The sequence below is a fragment of the Hemiscyllium ocellatum genome, unplaced genomic scaffold (assembly GCF_020745735.1).
Source record: "Hemiscyllium ocellatum isolate sHemOce1 unplaced genomic scaffold, sHemOce1.pat.X.cur. scaffold_366_pat_ctg1, whole genome shotgun sequence".
NCBI classification, from domain to species: domain Eukaryota; kingdom Metazoa; phylum Chordata; class Chondrichthyes; order Orectolobiformes; family Hemiscylliidae; genus Hemiscyllium; species Hemiscyllium ocellatum.
Genome location: NW_026868550.1, coordinates 226,196 through 245,488, shown reverse-complemented (window position 1 = coordinate 245,488; position 19,293 = coordinate 226,196).

The window sequence follows — 19,293 nt, the reverse complement described above, 5'->3', positions numbered from 1 at the left end:
AAGACAAAATATATACGTGAATAGTTTATCCCCTGTCGTGGGTAAGTTCCTGGAAACCATTGTGAAGGGTGAGATTTCTAAATACGTGAAAGGATTTGGTGAAATAGGGCAAAGTCGGCATGATTTCATCAAGGGAAGTTAACGCCTGACAGATCTATTAGAATTCTTTGAAGGGGAAATGAGCAGCTCGACCAAGCACAGCCAATGGATGGTATCCACCTGGAATTCAAGAAGGCCTTTGACAAGGTGTCTCCACAGGAAATTACTGAGTATGATAAGGGTCCGTGTTGTTAGAGGCGCGGAAGTAGCATGGAAAGAAGATTGTCTGTCTGGCAGAAAGCAGAGAGTGGGGATAAAAGAGTACTTCTCAGGATGGCAGCCGGTGACAAGTGGTGATCCAGAATGCTCCGTGTTGGAATCAGAACTTTTGACTTTTTGCATTAACAATCTAGATGAGGGAATTGAGGGCAGACTGGCTAAGTCTGAAAACGATACAAAGATGGGGAGATGGACAGGTCATATTGAGGAAGCGGAGAGGATGAGCGAGGATTTGGACAGGTAAAGAGATTGTCAGATGCATTCCAACGTTGGAAAGTGTGAAGTCATGCACTTTGGCATGAAGAATAGAAGCATAGTCTATTTTCGAAATGGTGAGAAAATTCAGAAATCTGAAGTGCAAAGGAACTTGGGAGTGATGGTGCAGGGTTCTCTCAAGGTCAGCTTGCAGGTTGAGGCAGTAGTTAGGAGTGAAATTGCTATTACGGTTGGGAGCATTTACTACGAGAAGAATTGAATATAAGAACTGACCATAGAATGGTGAATCTTTGAAATTTATTGCCACAGAAGGCTGTGGGGACAGGTAATTTTGTATATTTGAGACGGAGATAGATAGTCTTTGATTATCCAGGGGATGAAGGGTTATGGGAAGAAGGTCGGAGAATGGGTTTGAGAAACCTATCAGCGATGATTGAATGACGGAGCAGACCCGATGGGCTAACTGCCCTAATTTATGCTCCAATGTCTTATAGTCTTCTGGTCTAAACCTTAAGAATGTATCTTGCATCTCTGAGAAGGTAGATTCACGTTCTTCATGAAGGTCAGAAGCTGTTGGGAATAGTTAACTGTTTTAGAATGGAGGTATTCTGGCAACTGTCGGGGTGGTGGATAATATGACATTCAGTGCAGGATCACACACCAACTGCACTGTATTAATGTGGGGAGAGTTTATTCAAAACCTGGATCTGTCTGTCTATCAATGGGGAGTAGGGGTTGGGGTGGGTGGGTGTAACATCCGCCCAGGCACTTAAACTATCCTGAATCATGCATCCTGAGCGAAATAGCAGTCATGGAATTTATCACCTTCTCATTGACTGTTTAGAATATAAGGAGTGATTGTCCATCCCTCTCAGGGTTCAATGTAATCACCTCTTATACTCTCACAGCGCTGCAGAACAACCTTCACTCACTCCTCATGATGCCATTATCCCAGGGATTAATCTGCTGGAACTCCTCTTCACTCTCTCTGTGGGAAGGAGATCACTCCATATCAAGGAAAGAAAATCTGTGCACAATACCCCAAACACTGCCTCAATAGCACTCTCAGGTTTGATCACAATAATTCCTTTCCCTCACTTAGCTGGCTCCATTTCATTCGTGTGACACAGAAAACAATTCATTTGCAATGCACTGCCACTGACGTAGAATTTAAAGACATCCTCACATCTGTAGGCCAGCATCAATAACGCCAGAACTAGAGGTGCCCATGGAGATGGACATCACTCTTGGAAGAGACTCAGTCACAAAGAATACATCTAAAACAGTGTATGGCTACCTACCTGAATGGAAATGAGCCGTTGGGATGCAGGCAGAGGAAGGGAGCTGCCTTTCCTGTTGTTCTGCCCTCACGGGATGTGTGCAGCCATGGTCAAGCCAGCAGGTTATGGCGATCTTGAACTGAATGGCTGGTTCAGCTGTTCCACAGGACAATAAACAGTAAAACAAATTGCCGTGGGTTTGCAGTTAAACAGAGTCCTGACCAGAGAAGGATGACCCACTGCCTTCTCTAATGGGTATAAGGCAAGCCGATATCAACAGATTGTTATTCCGTGGCTTTAGCATACTAGCCAATGACGTGACCCACCATATACAGTCTGCCCACCTTTCAGATTTTGTGCAGAGAACAAGTTAAACATCTCAAGTGCAATTATTTTGCAATGGACACGTGGTTAGAATGGGACTTGAAACAAATGTATCTGGAATTAACAAAGGCACAAACGATGGTTTATTCAGGAATTGAACTGAGGCTGACGAGGAGACTGGGGCGTATTAATGGTGGTACTGGACAGGACTGGTATGTGGGGAGGATATGGAGATGTACAATTTGCAGGAGAAAACGAATTAAAGAGGTTGAGAACAGTATGTTTTATCCTCACGGATTGGTAAGTAATTTGTAAATAATAGTTTGCTAGTTATAATTTCTAAGGAATGGAATCTTTGATTGGAGCTGCAAACGTTGGCTTGCACCTTTCCAAAATCTGCAAATCATGAGCATCGATTTAGTTCAGACCACTTCACTAAACAGACAGGGTGACTTAGCAGGAACACCAACTATAGCAAGGATAGGATAGTAACCAGCTTGAATAACCATCAGTACATCTTCAATCCGCGATGCTAATGATATCCAAGGTTGGGAAAGCCAGTACAGACCATAGGACAAACTCCTATCCATTGTTGGAACATTCCAGTCTAATGTTCCCACTTTCCCATCTCGCCTGCCCTTCTCTCTGAAGCTGCTGTTACTGCTGTTGGCCATGCTCCCGCTCATACTATGGAATACATCACTGAAAGCATTCCATTATTGATAGAAGAGAGGAAGTCTCTGGGGACGCATACGATCCATGGAGACTGACATCATTACAATCGCTGAACAAATAGCTCCAGTTAACCCCTTTGAATTCAATGCTACTTTATCAAAATTCAAAATAACGTTGAACATTTATGCATTCTGGGTGTGATATGCGAGTGTGACTGAAGGAAGGAATGTTGAAGATGGCAGATTGATTGTGTGTAATCATTCAGTCAGCCTTGGATATGGAAGTAATGCCCATGGTTTAATTGAACATAAACATGCTTCTCTGTTCATAAATACAGAAATAAATCCCATAACTACTGATCAGTCATTGCAAAATCAGTAAAACATTGAGAAAACATCTATCATCCAAGATCTGATAGCAAAATGTGCCAAAAAACCCGTGGGTTACAACAAGCAAACGGCATGGATACGTGAACAGCGAATTGCACATGACAAACACAGTCCAGATTGTTATTCCAGGATCAGGGAGGGCAGGTGTGGGTCATGCTGCTGATGTTATCGATGTTAAGGAACTGTCATGAAGTGTCATATCATGGACTTCAATTACATTGTGATTATGATATTGGGGCAAAGACAGAAGACAGAGAGGATTGGGGACATGACTGATTAGACTGGGTGGAGGGACAGTGATGTTCCCCATTTACAAGAATTGGAATGTTACACTTTATAATACATATGAAAAACAGATTCAATAATACATCAACAATGAGGAATTAACAGAGATAATATTAATGAAATGCGTTTATGCAATATAAAATACAGTAACAAAATGATTTTCTGCACACACCAATATATGCAAAGTAAAAAGAGATAAGGTTATTAAAATACACTCTTGATATTGAGCCATATAAATTAAAACGTGAATTACATAACTAGTAAAGTGGTGTGCAAACTTTAGCAATCATTATTTGACCCACAGCTAAGATCATGATTTCACCTCTGTCAGTGAATCCTCTCACTGAGAATCTCTGGCCTGGTCTCTCATACAGTATCGGTGAGGGGGGTGTGTGGGGTGCGGGTGTCGTGGAGACTGGGTGGTGGTTATCATTTCCTGCTGCTCTTGGCACAGTCTATTTAAAAACTCTGCTATCTCCATGGAACCAATCTATTGGCCTAATGGGTTCTGTTTAGCTGTCAGTAACCCAGCTCTGTGATATTGTTGGAAATACATAATCTGGGATGACAGGTATTATCGGCACAGTGCTCACAGTGTACGGCGCCCAGACAAAGGGTTTGCCGTCCAGAAGAATTTCTGAATGAAACTTATAACTTCTGTCTGTCCATATTTATCTACGGTAATCAGTCTTCTGATCTACCTAACTTCACCCTCATCTAACACACTCCTCTCGAAGTCAGTCGCTCCCCTTTCTACACATGCTCAGTTTATCTCCCTTCACTTGCATTCTCTCTCTTTATTTCTCTCTCACACAATCTCTTTTCACACACTCTCTCTATCTCCAATTGTGCAGTTGGAGAGCTGGGCCGTGACGTTACAGATTGTGCTGGACTATAATTCTGCTGATATTGGTGGTCCACAGTGTCTTGTGGACGCTCAGTCTTGAGTTGCTAGATCTGCTAAACATCTGTGCCATTTAGCATGTTGATAGTACCACACAACACAATAGAGTTTATGGAGACAATAGACGTTGTCTCCACAAGGACAGTGTGATGGTCACTTTTACTGATACTCTCATGGACAGATACATCTGCAGTTGGTAGGTTGGTCAGGTATGTTTTTGGACCCTCTCGTTCTTTCCCTCACCATCTGCTGCAGACCCAATCTAGTAGCTATGTCCTTTAGGACCCGACCAGCGTGATCAGTAGTACTGCTGCCAAAACCATTCTTGATTGTCGACTTTGAATTCCCCCAGATCAGAATACACTTTGTGCCCTTGCCACAATCAGTGCTTTCTCCAAGTGTTGTTTAACATGGAGGAGGACTGATTCAGATGAGGAAAGACGTTACATGGTAATCAGTGAGAGACTCCTTTGTCCATGTTAATTTCTGTTATTTCCATAAGGTATTATTCCGTGAGTATGGCTATGTCGGGATGTTTCTTGACTAGTCTGTAAGGCAGTTATTCCAATGTTGGCACTAGGCCTCAGATGTTAGTGAGGAAGACTTTGCAGGTTTGACAGTGATGTTTCTAATGTTGACTTTTCCGGTGCCCATTTCGATGCCAGGTGGTCCATCCCGTTTCATTTGTTTGAAACTTTGTAGCAATTGGAACAACTGAAAGATCCATTAGACCATTTCAGGGGGCGATTGGGAGTCAATGACATTGCTGTGGGTCTGGAGTTGCATGTCAGCTAGACCAGGTGCGGATTCCTTCATTTCAGGATATTAGTGTACGAGGTGAATTTTTCTGACAATCGGCAATGAATTCATTCTCAGCAGAAGACTCTTAATTCCAGTGATATTTTTACATTATTGAATTGAATTTCCGCCATCTGCCGTGGCGGGATTCAACCTGGATCCACAGAACAGGAGCTGATTTTTCTGCATTGATAATCTATTGGTAATACCATGAGACCTACCTGGAACGACGTGTTGTTCTCAGCTGCCATTTCTTGTGTTACCCTGTTTTTCATTCATTGCTTATGTTTTTCTGGAATCTCATTCTTCATAAAGTCCTGATTGAAATACACATTTATGAACGTCTTCTCCAATGCTCGAACATATAAAGATAAAATGTTCATCTGCTGAAGCTTCCAAACATAGATACATGTATGCCAGATAGCATAAACAGCAAGGCACAGACAGAGCTTAGCGATCATAGAACCAATGCATCAGAATTAAGCTCTGCAGTCCTGCTAATCCGATCGTGAAGGGTGGCAGACGATCTAACCACACACCGGAGTAGGGGTCTCCACAAATATCCCCAACCTCAATGATGGAAGAGCCCAGCACATCCATGCAAAATATAATGCTGAAGCTTTCGTTGCAATCTTCGGTCAGAAGTTTTGAGTGGATGATACATTTCGACCTGCTCCGGTGGTCCCCATCATTATAGATAACAGCATTCAGGAAATTTGATTAACTGGTATCAAGAAACGGTTGTAGGCACTGGATACTGCAAAGGCTATGGGCCCTGGTAACATGCTGGCAATAGTCCTGAAGACTTGTAATCCAGAACATCCCGCTCCCCTAGCCAAGCTGTTCCAGTATGTTTGCAAACCGACAATGGGGAAAAGCAGCTCAAGTGTGTTCTGTACATAAAACGCAGGACAAATTCGACCCGTCCAAATACCACCCAATCAGTGTACCCTCTATCATCATAAAATGATGGAAGGTGTCATCAACAGTGTTATCAAGCTGAACCTGCTCAGCAATAATCTGCTCAGCGACGCCCAGTTTGGGGTTTGCCTGACCTCGTCACAGCCTTGGTTCAAACATACAAAAGGGAACTGAATTCCAGCCCTTGACACCAAGGCTGCATTCTGCCAAATGTGACATCAAGGAACCCACGCAAAAACGGTATCGTGGGCCAACACTCCATTATTGGAGTCATACCTGACAGATAGGAAGATGGTCATTGTTGTTGGAGGTCAGTCATCTCAGCTCCAGAACATCTCTGCAGTAGTCCCTTCGAATAATGGCCTAGTTCCAAACATCTTCAGCTGCTTCAACAATAACCTTCCTTCCAACATAAGGTCAGAAGTGGGGATATTCGATGATGACTGCACAATGTTCAGCACCATTCGCAAATGCTTAGATATGGAAGCAGGCCATGCTCAAAGCAACAATATCTGGGCAATATCCAGGCTTGGGCTGGCAAGTGGCAAGTAACATTTTCACCACATAATTTCAGACAATGGCTGTCATCAATAAGAAACAATATAACCACTTTGCATTCAGCAGCATTATCATCACTAATCTCCCCCACTATCAATATCCTGGGGGGTTTCATTGATCAAAAACTCAACCGGACTCGCCACATGAATATAAGACCAGATCAGAGGCTAGGAATATTGCAGGAGTGACTCACCTCCTGACTACCCAAAGCCTGTCCATCATCTACAATGTACAAGTCAGGAATGAGATGGAATATCCCCAGTTGCCTGAATAGTGCAGGTCCAACCACACTAAAGAAGCTTGACGCAATCCAGGACAAAACTGCCCATTTGATTTGCACCACATCCACAAGCATCCATTCCCTTCACCATAGTCACTCAGGAGCAGCAGTGTGCACTATCTACAAGACACAATGGAGAAATACTCAAAGATCTTCAGACAGCTCCTTCCAATCTCACAAACACTTCCATCTGGAATGACAAGGCCAGTAGACGTTTGGGAACACCACCACCTTCAAATTCCCTCCAAACAAGTCAACATCCTGATTTCGGAATGTATTGCCGTTCCCTCTCTGTTGCTGCGTGAAAACCCTGGAATTCCCTCTTTAATCACTAGTGGTCACCGCACAGCAGGTAGGTTGTAGCAGTTCTAGAAGGCAGCTCAGCACCACCTTCTCAAGGGCAACTGGGGACGGGCAAGAAATGCTGGGCACATCCAGCGATGCCCACATTCAAAAAAGACTTTAAAAAAAAAGTTCCAAGTTGAGCATCTCGAAGGGACAAGTTATCTGATTTGAACACGAAAAGGAAAACAGTCTTTCTAATATTGAACATTTTCGTCTTTTCGATGACTTATTGTTGCTGAGTGTTGTGGTAAATTGCTTCTGTTTTAGTTAAATCAACAATAATGGCGTAACAAGATCAATCCACCGAAAATACCAGACAGAAAATTACAATCATTGTAGAGAGAATGTACTCCCGCCAGATGAGACTCTCTGATAGCAGCTCATATTCAAAATATTAATGGGATACTGGCTGACACTGAATCCTCCCACCGTCCATATCACAGGGGTTACCATTGACCAGAACGTGAAGTCAAATCAGCATTCAAATGCAAGGGTTACAAGAGCAAGTCAGAGACGTACAAGTCCATACTGAATAATAGACCCTATGACCTAAACGGCATGAGATATAGCAATAGATTTAGGCCATTCAGCCCATTCCTTTACTCCGATATTGTGCCATTTTGTCATTGACTCTATGAAAAGTGGAAATATCTTCTACACACTGACTGTATCAATCTTTTCAGTAATCCATTAGTTTCAATCAGATCCCCCTCACCCTCCACCATTCTTCTACATTTCATCATGTACACACACTGCCGCTCATATGACAAGTCGTAATCCCCAGGATGGATCACCTCCAACACCAGCAGATCGTTCTGCAGAGATAGTGTCCAAAACAGCTTACTATTGGCCGAATTACATAGCCCATTACATCCTCAGCAGTATGTCTCCCGTCTTGCTTTCTTGGTCTCTTGAAATGAATGTGAACATTGCTTTTGCTTTCCTAACCTCCAACTGAACATGCACTTTAACCATAGGAGAGGACGAGTGTTTCAAAATGCTTTTGTGCTTCAGATGTAATGGATCCTATTAGAACATAGTGTCTCCTCTATTCTGCCTACCAAAGTCCATATTTTCACACGTTCCCATATTGTGTTCCATCAGCCACGTATTTTCCCACAGTCCTAAACTGTTCAAGCCTTTCTGCATCTTCCCCACTTCCTCAATATCATCTGCAAACTTAGCAAAACTGAACTCAAGTCCCTTGTTCAGTTTGTTCATATATAATATATTTCCTGGCTCCCTCAGGACTGTCCGCCATCTACAAGGCACAACGGTCAATGTGCTTGACTCAATTCAGGTTGAAGAAGTGGCTTGACTTGAATTACACCTGTAAAGTCTTCAGTCCCTGCACCACTGACTCTCAGTAGAACACATCCTACCCCCTTTTGTTGTGAGTTTACTTCATTATGGTGCAGAATCCCAGTCTATTGATCACACTCCGTCTCAACAGTAACTGAGTGGTGCTCACACCAACCATGACACTGTGTATTGATGACGATGGAGGGAGGTCGGCGAGGGGACGTCTATGATGAACAACTGTGTGACTGCCAGGCTGAAACCAGCCTCGGATGTACCTGTGCCCGCTGTCACCGCTGCAGGTATGATCAGACTTCCTGCAGGTCAAATCATGGAAAGCAACGGGCCTGGATAGTGTTCCCAGCTGAGCACTCAGATCCTGTGAGGACCAACTGGCAGAGGTATTCACATACAATTTCAGACTCTCCCTCCCACAAGCTCAAGTCCCAATCTGCATCAACCTTGTAAGTGAGAAAGCTCATGCTTTAATGACTTGATGATTACCGCCCAGTGGCTCGAACCTCAATAAACATGGAGTGATTTGAAAGGCTGGTTATGGCCCACAACACCTCCAATCTCCCAGCCTAACTTGATCCCCTATAATATGCTGACTGATGTAACGGATCCACTACAGATGCCATACCCCAAGCCCTGCACTCATCCCTAAGGCATCTGGACAACACAGACACCTACACCAGACTCCTGCTCATTGATGACAGCTCCACCTTAAACATCTTTCTCCCCTCCAGACTAATCTCAAAATTCCGTGACCTTAGGCGCGGCTCTACCCTCTGCAACTGGATCTCCCGGTTTCTGACCCACTGACCACAACTAGTGAAGATAGGTATCTGCACCTCCACCACAATAACACTCAACACAGGAGCTCCTGGAGGAGGTGTCCCCAGCCCCCCACGGTACTCCCTGTACACACACGGCAGTGTCCCTCAGCCCCCAACTGTATTCCCTGTATATGCACAGCTGTGTACTCACCCCCGACTGTATAGCCTGTACACGAAGAGATGTGCCCTCAGCCCCCAAGTGTACTCCCTGTACACATATAGCTGTGTCATCAGCCCGCTCCTGTACTCCCTGTTCACACACGGCTGTGTCGCTCAGCCCCCTACTGTATTCCCTGTACACCCACGGCTTTGTCAACAGCCCCTTACTGTACTCCTGTATAAACACGGCTGTGTCATCAGACCCTTACTGTACTCCCTGTACACACAGGGCTTTGTCATCGACCCCGACTGTACTCCCTGTACACACACGGCTTCGTCACCAGCCCCTTACTGTACTCCCTGTACACACACGACTTTGTTATCAGCCCCCTACTGTGCTCCCTGTACACACACGGCTGTGTCCCTCAGCCCCCGACTGTACTCCCTGTGCACACACGGCTTTGTCATCAGCCCCTTACTGTACTCCCTGTACACACACGGCTGTGTCATCAGTCCCCTACTGTGCTCCCTGTACACACACGGCTGTGTCCTCAGCCCCCTACTGTACTCCCTGTACACACACGGCTGTGTCCTCAGCACCCTATTGTACTCCCTGTACACACAGGGCTGTGTCCCTCAGCCCCCTACTGTACTCCCAGTACACACACGGCTTTGTCATCAGCCCCCAACTGTACTCCCTGTACACACACGGCTGTGTTGCCAAATTCCAAGCAATGCCAACTGTAAGTTTGCTGATGCCTTCACCAAAGCAGGAGGGATATCAAACAACGATGAGTCTGAACACAGAAAGGAGATAGTAGGTTTGATGGCATGGTGGAATGATAATAACCTCCCTCTCAAATTCGCAAAAGTAAAGAACTGATCATTGGCTTTCGAACGAACGGAGAGGAACAAGCCACTATCTCCATCAACGGTCGAGAGAGTGCAGGGCGTCAAGACCCTCGGAGTGATGATAACTGGCAACCTCCCCTGGACTTCTCACATAGGTGTGACAGTCGCGATCGTTCAAAAACGTCTCTCCTTCCTCACTTGGCTCCGGATATTTAGCATGCACTACTTCTACAGATGCACTATTGTGAACGTACTGTCCGGGTGCGTAATGGCCTGGTTCGGCAGCACTCTGCCCAGGACCATCAGAAACTACAGAAGATTGTGATCACAGCCCAGACTATTCCTGATTCCAATCTCCCAACCATTGACTCGATTTACACGGTTCGTTGCAGCAGAAAGGCTGACAACATCTACCTCAGATTACTGAGGGAAGGGAGGGAGGAAATAACTAGGACTATAGCAGATATCTTTGTAGCATCCTTGAACACAACTGAGGTGCCGGAGGACTGGAAAGTTTCTAATCCCCTTGTTTAAGAAGGGTAGCATGAATAATCCAGTTAATAATGGACCGGTGAGCCTGACGTCTGGGGTAGGGAAGCTGCAAGAGAAGATACTGAAGGATAGGATCGATTCTTATTTGGATGAAAATGGTCTTATCAGTGATAGACAATATGTTTTAGTGAAGGGAAGGTCATGTCTTACCAACTTAATAGGATTATTTAAGAAAGTGAAAAAGCTGATTGATGAGGGACGGGCTGTAGATGTCATGTACATGGACTTCAGGAAGGCGTTTGATAAGATTTCCCATGGTCAGGTTATGGAGAAAGTGAAGTCACATGGTGTCCAGGGTGTGCTAGCTACATGGATACAGAACTGGCTTGGCAACAGGGGACAGAGCGTAGTAGGGGAAGGGAGTTTCTCAAAATGGATAACTGTGGCCAGTGGTGCTCCATTTAAGATGTTTCCAGAAAGATTCATGAATGGGCAGGGATTATAGGGATACAGAACGTTAGAAAATAGGATACAGGTTGAGATAGAGGATTTGGATTGGCCCAGTCTTGGGCCGCCGAATGGCCTGTTTCTGTACTGGAATGGTGTTTGTTCTAACATTACCAAAGACCCATCATATCCCTGGGAAGATCTCCCACAACCTCTTCCATCAGGCTATAAGATACAGACGTTTGAACACACAGAGCAGCAAGTTCAGGAACAGATTCTTCCTAGCTGTTATTAGACTGATGAATGGACTTTCTAATCTCACATAATGCTTATTTTGTTCATATTGACCTCGCCTAGCGCACGCCCTGTGCAGCGTAACCTATATGCCTCTCAGACATGTTTTACAGCCATAGTTCACTACATCCATGCTTACTTTGATCCATGATCCGCCTGGACATCTTGGAACAGGACAAAATAAATCCTCACCTCCCTACCCCCATCTCCCTCCACTGCTCAGGCTGAGGTCCCTCCAGTCATAACCCCCAGCTCCTCCCATTCTGCCCAGTTCCCCTTGACCCTATCCCCAGCTCCCTGTAACCTTTGTCTCTCACAGTTTCTCTCACACTGCCTATTTCCCTGTGTTTTCCTTTTCACTGTCTTCTGTTTATTTCCCTGAACCTATTATCTTCCCTTCTCCCTGCACATATGACTGTTTGTTTCCTTGTTTTGTTTCCTTTCTCTCTTTGACTGACTGTCCATCTGTTTCCCTCGCTGTGTTCTATGTCTCCTTCCATTTGTTTCTGTCTCTTTCTCCTTCGTTGTGATGGTGATGGCTTCTGTATTCGTTTGAAGTAGGTAATGGTTCATTGGTTCGATGTTGGAAATACAATACACTCCATAGGGTTTTGGTATAGAGGACAGAATTTAAAATTATCAGTTAAATTTCAATTGTTGTCCATTTAACAGCCAATTGTTACATCTCACGATTTTTAAACCGCCCGTCTCCCAGTGCTCTGCATACTGGCAACTCAAAGCATTCTATTCGGGTGCATAATGACCCGACATGGTAACTGCTCTGTCTAGGACCATAAGAAACTACAGATGGTTGTGTGCACAACCCAGGCAATCACGGAGGACAACCTTCCGTCCATTTATACTTGTCATTATCGCAGAAAGGCTGGCAACATCAAAAATTTCTCCCAAACTACTAATGATCTCCTACAACCTCTTCCAACAGGGAGGAGACAGGCTTGAAAACATGGACCAGCATGCTCAGGAACACTTCCTTCCCTATCATTATTACCAAAATTGACATCTCTCACTTTTCAAAGAATATTAATCTTACTAATGTCGATCTTACTTTGCACACCTCCTGTGAAGCTGTAACCGTGTATGCCTCACTCTGTCCAAGGACCATGTGATCTCTGTTTTCTTGTTTCGGGTCATTTGCCTGAACTACCCGCAAAGCAAACCTTTCCATTGTACATTTGACTAAAATAAATGAAACCAAATCAGATCAAACACGTGGACTGCAGTGGCTCAAGGTCTTCTCAAGGGCAACTGGAAAAATGAACTAATGCTGCCCCAGTCAGAGATATCCATATCTAATTAATGAATATAAGAAGATGACCACAAAAAAGTCTGATTGAAGATTTGTAGCCAGGGAACGAAACGTTTGCAGCAAAAACTTCCAGCTCGGCGAGCAGAACCACAACAAGATGACCACACTTAGGGAGGATAGACAGAGGGAGTCAAATCGCTTTAAACATGATCTTAGATATATACAGGTTCCCTCACTATTTGTAAGTTGAGTGTTCCTACAAAACCGTTCACAAGCGGATATGGTGTAAAGTGCAGTAGCACTAATTTATATGGGAACAATTTCAGCTTTCTTCGTAAAAGTGAAAATCCTGTTCGGATTTCTTTTGGTTAGCGAAACAATGTCAAAATGTAAGTCATTCGGAAAAGGAAGTGGCGGAAAGTGAACTTTTGAAAATCGGGGGATACCTGTATTTACAAGGGCATGATATTCAGGAAGATGGGAAAGGCGAAAAGTAGATGAGGTGCATCTCACATTTGATTTCCAGCCCAGCTGATCATCATTCTCTTTGTTTGCTCTTTTTCTTCTGTATCTCTTTTTCTCTATTGATTCCTCCTCCCCTTCAAATCACACTCCTTCCCTGATGCTTCCGGTTTAGGAAAGTTTCCCAGCACTTCCTGTTCGTTTCTTTACATTTCTTTGTATAATTTCAGATTTTCAGCATCTTCCCTTATTTGATTTCACCTTCAATTTTTTTTAATGCGTGGAATATTGGCATCACTGCAAAGGGCAGCATTTGGTGACCATCATTAGTTGCCCTGACTCTGATGCCACTCCACAAGCCAATATAAAGTTAAGCAGATTGCCACGGGTCTCAAGTCACAATTAACCCAGACCGGGTAATAACACTAGATTTCTTTACCGAAGGTGATCAGTGAAAGAAAAAGGTTTTCAGACAAAATGTTGCTTTTATGTTTGTTTTTCGTGAAATTCACTTTTATTCCAATTCTTATCATTTTAAAATAAAATTCTGTATCAGCTGTGGTAGGACTTGAAACAAATAACTTGAAACAATATCTTTCGTTTAATAAGATTTGCTTCTGAAATGCATCCAGCGACATTCCTACATTCATACATTGTACTACTCATGAAGTAACGTCCGAGACAAGAAAAATTATATGGTTGAAATATTTGTAACCGGAAAAGTGGTCATCAGAGAGCGAGAGACATTAAGTCTTAATTTTCCCAACGTGCAGCCAATGGTTTGTTCAGCCACATCACTGACGCAGAGATGGAGATTGGGGATATTATGAGCTGGGAGTGGACAGGTTTGATGACAGAGAGAACACGAGACATAAATCAGTTCCGGGCAAAAAGGGATCTCGAGGTTGTGCACAGTTTTGTTCGCAGATGTTTATGAGGGAGTGGTCTGCAATTCATGGGTAATGAATGGAGACTGCAATTGAAACTGTAGACAATAGTTTCTTTCTCTGACAAATATAGATAACAGAATTTTCAACGAAGTTCAAAGTTGTTTATGAGATTAATGAATGGACAGAGGTAGAGAACACCAACAATAGCGAGAATAGGTTAGTAGCACACCCTCCACCCTGCCCAGAATAATCATCAGCACTGCTGATATCGGATATGGTAGTAATTCCTAATAGTGGAAATCTTGAAAACACTCAAGGAACATCTCCTCTCCATTGTTGTACTGTTCCAATGCGTTATTCTCAGATTCAGATCTGTCCTCTCTCTGTGTACACAGCTGTTGATCTCTGTTACTGTTGGAGCAGTGGGATAGCACACTGAATGAACCCCTCACCAATAGGAGAGGGAACCCCTCCAATGACACGTTTGCATTGCATGGAGACTGACAACAATCACAGTCACTGAGCAAACAGTCCTAGATTTCAATACAGCACATTTAGTTCACAATATAACTGAACTGGACTACATGTTGGCATTGCATGCTATTGGTCGCATCTACAATCATCAATTGCTCTAGTGAAGTCAGTTGTGGGGGAGAATGATGGATGTTACCTTTTCGTAGGCTAGATGATTCTGTTCTGTTGTCCATTTATTATGCTGTAACCATCTCTCCCCAAATCCATCCGCCCCAAAAAGAATCACAATCAGGATGTTACTATGGTGATCTCTCCTCCACGGGAACAAACGCCAGCGAGCAGACTGTCACTGGGCACAGTTGTCCTGAACATAGACAGGAAGTGTGTTCCTCGCCCTGTACAAGAAGGCAACTTTGGGACTTCCATAGGGAATATGCTTCTGTAATTAATTTATACAAATTGACAAACTTCCAAATGCAGTTTTATTTGCTGTAAAACAACTTTTTTACACATTTTGTCATCAGTCCAAAATCAAAAGTCAAGTGTTAATTACAATGAACTTATTCATTAAGACTTATGAATTAATGAGTCCGGTTCGAATGAACATGACATTGGCTGCGAGATGTGGCAGAATGGGTCAGTGGCTGCGGAGACTGCATGGGGAGTACATGATATTGCCCAGTCATCATCACTCTTTCTCACAGACAGAATTAAATCTAATGCACAACAGGGAAACAGCCAACATTTGGGAGATGAATGACGACGTGATCTCAACAGGATAATTTTAAATGTGATAAAATGAGCAATATTTATATACGCACCATTTTATCTTTGGGTATACAGATTGAGTAGGGTCACTGGATCTCAAACACTAACTTTGATTTCTCTTCACAGATACCGCCAGACCTGCTGAGCTTGCCCAATAAGTTCTGGGTTGTTTTTTTTAGATTGATCATATTGTTCATATCTGGCAGGATACTTACAATTAAAATCCGACACTAATAACAAAATGTGAAGAGCTATGGGGATAATACAGGAGACTAACAGTAGAGATATAGTCATTTCAAGCTGGAAGAGACGATGGGCTGAGTTCCCCCTAGTTCTGCTGTAAATAATTCTATGATATGTAATCAAAGCCTTTGGAGAGGGGGTAGACAAGCTAGGTCAATAAAGGATACAGAGCGTTCCATCATCAATAATCTATTCCTAATATCTCATGAAATTTCAGCTGGCTTTGAAATGTCTTTTCAAACAAAGAGGAGTTCCTGAGATTTACAGGATATTCAGAAATATATTCTTTTTTTCCTTTGAATCCTAAAGAAGAAACAGATTTTGGGCATAACACAGGTGTCCCAGACACACCAACGATAATAGGAACAGAAAAGGACTACATTATCCATATGCAACCAAATTCATCATGTCGCCCTGTCAAGAAACATGAAATATAGTGATACAGAAACATGAAATACAAACAGAAAATGGTGGAGAAACGCGACAGATGAGGAAGTATCTGCAGAGAGAAACAGAGTTAATACATCGAATATGATATGACACTGTTCTGAAAAAGTCATATTGGAATCAAAGGTTAATTCTGTGTATCTCTGCTCAGAGGGTGCCAGACCCGCTGAGTTTGCCTCTATCGATTTCTTTTTCTTTCTGAACTGTGACAAATTGACTGATCTGAACGATATAAGCAAAGCTGCTATCTCAGTTAAATCTTGAGTAATTTGTTATGGACATTAAATGAGAAATTATAAAGTTCCTATGTTTCACAGGGCTCTAAATATCGATGACGTATTGCATTGTGAGACAAAGACATTGTGAGACACTGTCTTTTGCATAGGTATATCTTGGATATTCTGTGAAGTGGTCACCCAGTCTACCTTTATTTTCCCCAAAGTAGGGCAGACTACAATGTGAGCAGTGAATGTAGTAGACCGGATTGTGGGAAATGCTTGTAGGATGCTGCTTCACCTCGGAGGTATATTTGGCCTCTTGGGTAGTGAGGAGGGAGGATGTAAATGGCAAATGTAACACCTCCAGCAGGGGAATGTGAAGTGGACCTGTGGTGGGGGGAGGGGGGAGTTGTTGGGAGTGAATAAAGAGCGGACCAGGGTATTCTGGAGGAACTGGTCTTTCAGAAGGCGGAAAAGGGAGAGGAGGCAAATATGTGTCTAGTGGTGGCATCTCTCTGGAGGTGAGGTAAATGCGGACTGATGATCCTCTGCATGTGATCCTCTGCATCTGATGGGTTGATAGGTAAGGACAAGGGGAACTCTAACACTTGTAGGAGGGAAGAAATAGGCTGAGGGTGGAAGTGCAGAAGGTGTGTCGAAACCGGTTGAGGGTCTTGTCGATAACAGTGCTGGGGAATTCTCGGGTGAGGGAGGTGGAGGAACTGAGAGAATGGAATGGAGTCTTTGCAGGAAACAAGGTATGAGGATGTATACTCCAGGTAGCTGTGGGAGTCGGTGGGTTAATACTGGATATGAGTGTCCGATCTATCCCCAGAAATAGAAGCAGATAAATCGAGGAAAGGAAAGGAGGAGTCAGAGGTAGATCAGGTGAAAGTGGGGGAGTGCAAATTGGAAATTATGAACTTTTCCAATTCTGGAGAGAGAGGAGCAGCAGCCAAGATATCATCTACGTATAGAAGGAAGAGATACTGGAATAGAACTGGAATAAGGATTGGTCTACGTATCCCATGAAGGAACAAGTATAATTGGGCACACATACGTATCAATGCACCCCGTCTGTGTGGCAGGAGCAGGCTGAAGCAATGAGTCGGGCAGGCAGTTCTGTTTGTGGATTTTAAGGAGGAGATAAAAGCGAACCCTGCTGTCAGAGGACTATCAGCTTCGGGACTGTAAGGCGGGGGTGAGTGTGTGTGTGTTTGGGGTGTGGTGGGGTGGGCGAGGGGGTGGGAATCTCTAGATGAAATGTTGTCAGACATAGTTATAAAATAACCTGATGTGCCATGGTAAGGTTATGGACAACCAGGTGAAATGTGGAGGTATCTGAGAGCTGACACTCAGCCTCTGAAATGTAGAGGTGATTCCACCAGACGAGAGCAGCACATCCCTTATCGGCACAGGCTGAATAACATAGTCAGGGTTGGATCGAAGCATACAGCGTACGGTCTGTTCAGAGGGTGATAGGTTGGATAGGGAGAGGGCGATATAGAGAATTTAAGACAACCAAACTCACATGGAGCGTTCTTAACGAACAGATTAAGTTCAAGTAAACCCAGAGGAATGGGTCCAGGTGGAGGGAGAGTGTTGGAGCAGAGGGAAGGGTCTATGGGATGGGAAGTGTACTCTTGCACAAAGAATTGGACATCGAGGAGAAGACGTTGGAAGAGGAGTTCATTGGTGGTGTGGCAGGTTCCAGAGGGTCATAGGCATCTCTAAGTTATTCCACCTTTTGGGCCTCGTATATCTGGCAAGCATGGCGATTGAGTTGGAGAATGAAGTAGCATTGGGGAATGGTGCAGCCTTGAGCCAATGTGATGTGATGCTGTTGAACAGAGAAAATGTTGATCTCAGTGACAACGACACCGCAAGACCAGACCACAGAAAGTAAATGACTGCAATTAATAGGAATCATTATCTTATTGTAATACTCTAATTTCATTGGGGTGACACTCAACCAGCAAGGTCTTACTTTTCTGAGATTTTAGACCAAACTGTGAAAACTGAATGTATTTTGATATTATTAATAAGACAAATCCATCAATGGTTTTGGAAGGCACTAGCAAAAGCAAAGTTTATTTGACATTCCCAATAGCTCTTGGGAAGGTGTCATTATTCATTGAGGAAATTACCAGCACAGAATTTCCTCCGATTCCCATTGACCACATTTTCCTGAGGGTCAATGATGCTGCAAGAGCCAAATGCTGCATTGATGGCAAGGGAAGTTACTCTGATCTCACCTCAACTGACATTGGAAAATAAGTTAAAATACTAAAGAGAAAAGAGATAGAACACGGCATTTTTGAACAATTTGGTCACTGTCCTCGCAAAAAGTAAGGGCAAAGAGATGCATAGACTTCTGATTCTGAGGAGAGGTATTTCCTATTTGGGATGAGGCTGTATGGTTAAGCGCTGTGACAGAGAGACAGAAAAAAATTCCACTCTCTATGGGGAAAAAAAAACACCCTATTCACGGTGCATTGGACAATAGCATACACTATTGTCTGTTCCTATTGGGCATTGGTATTCTCAATCTCATCATTCACTGATGACCAATAGCAGCACAGAAGCCAGCAGCTCCCATCACCCCAGTGGAAAGCAAAAAGGTTAAGGGATGGCCAGTGGAAGTGAGAGTAACTAGGGAACTGGTGTAACTTATAGTTGGAGTGGCAGAGGAAGGGTGGGAAGAGATATCATCAGTGGAAGAGTATGTGGCAGCAGAAGTGGTCGTGCAAGGGAAGTAGGAGTGTAAACAAAGAGTAGGAAGGGGAGGAAGAATGGCTAATGAAGTTTTAGTGACTGGGTAAAGCTTGTTATAGGAAAACTGAGGTTGGGTGTAAACCACCACTGTTCACGAAAATTGGGAACAGATTCGATTGAAAATTAAGATGTGA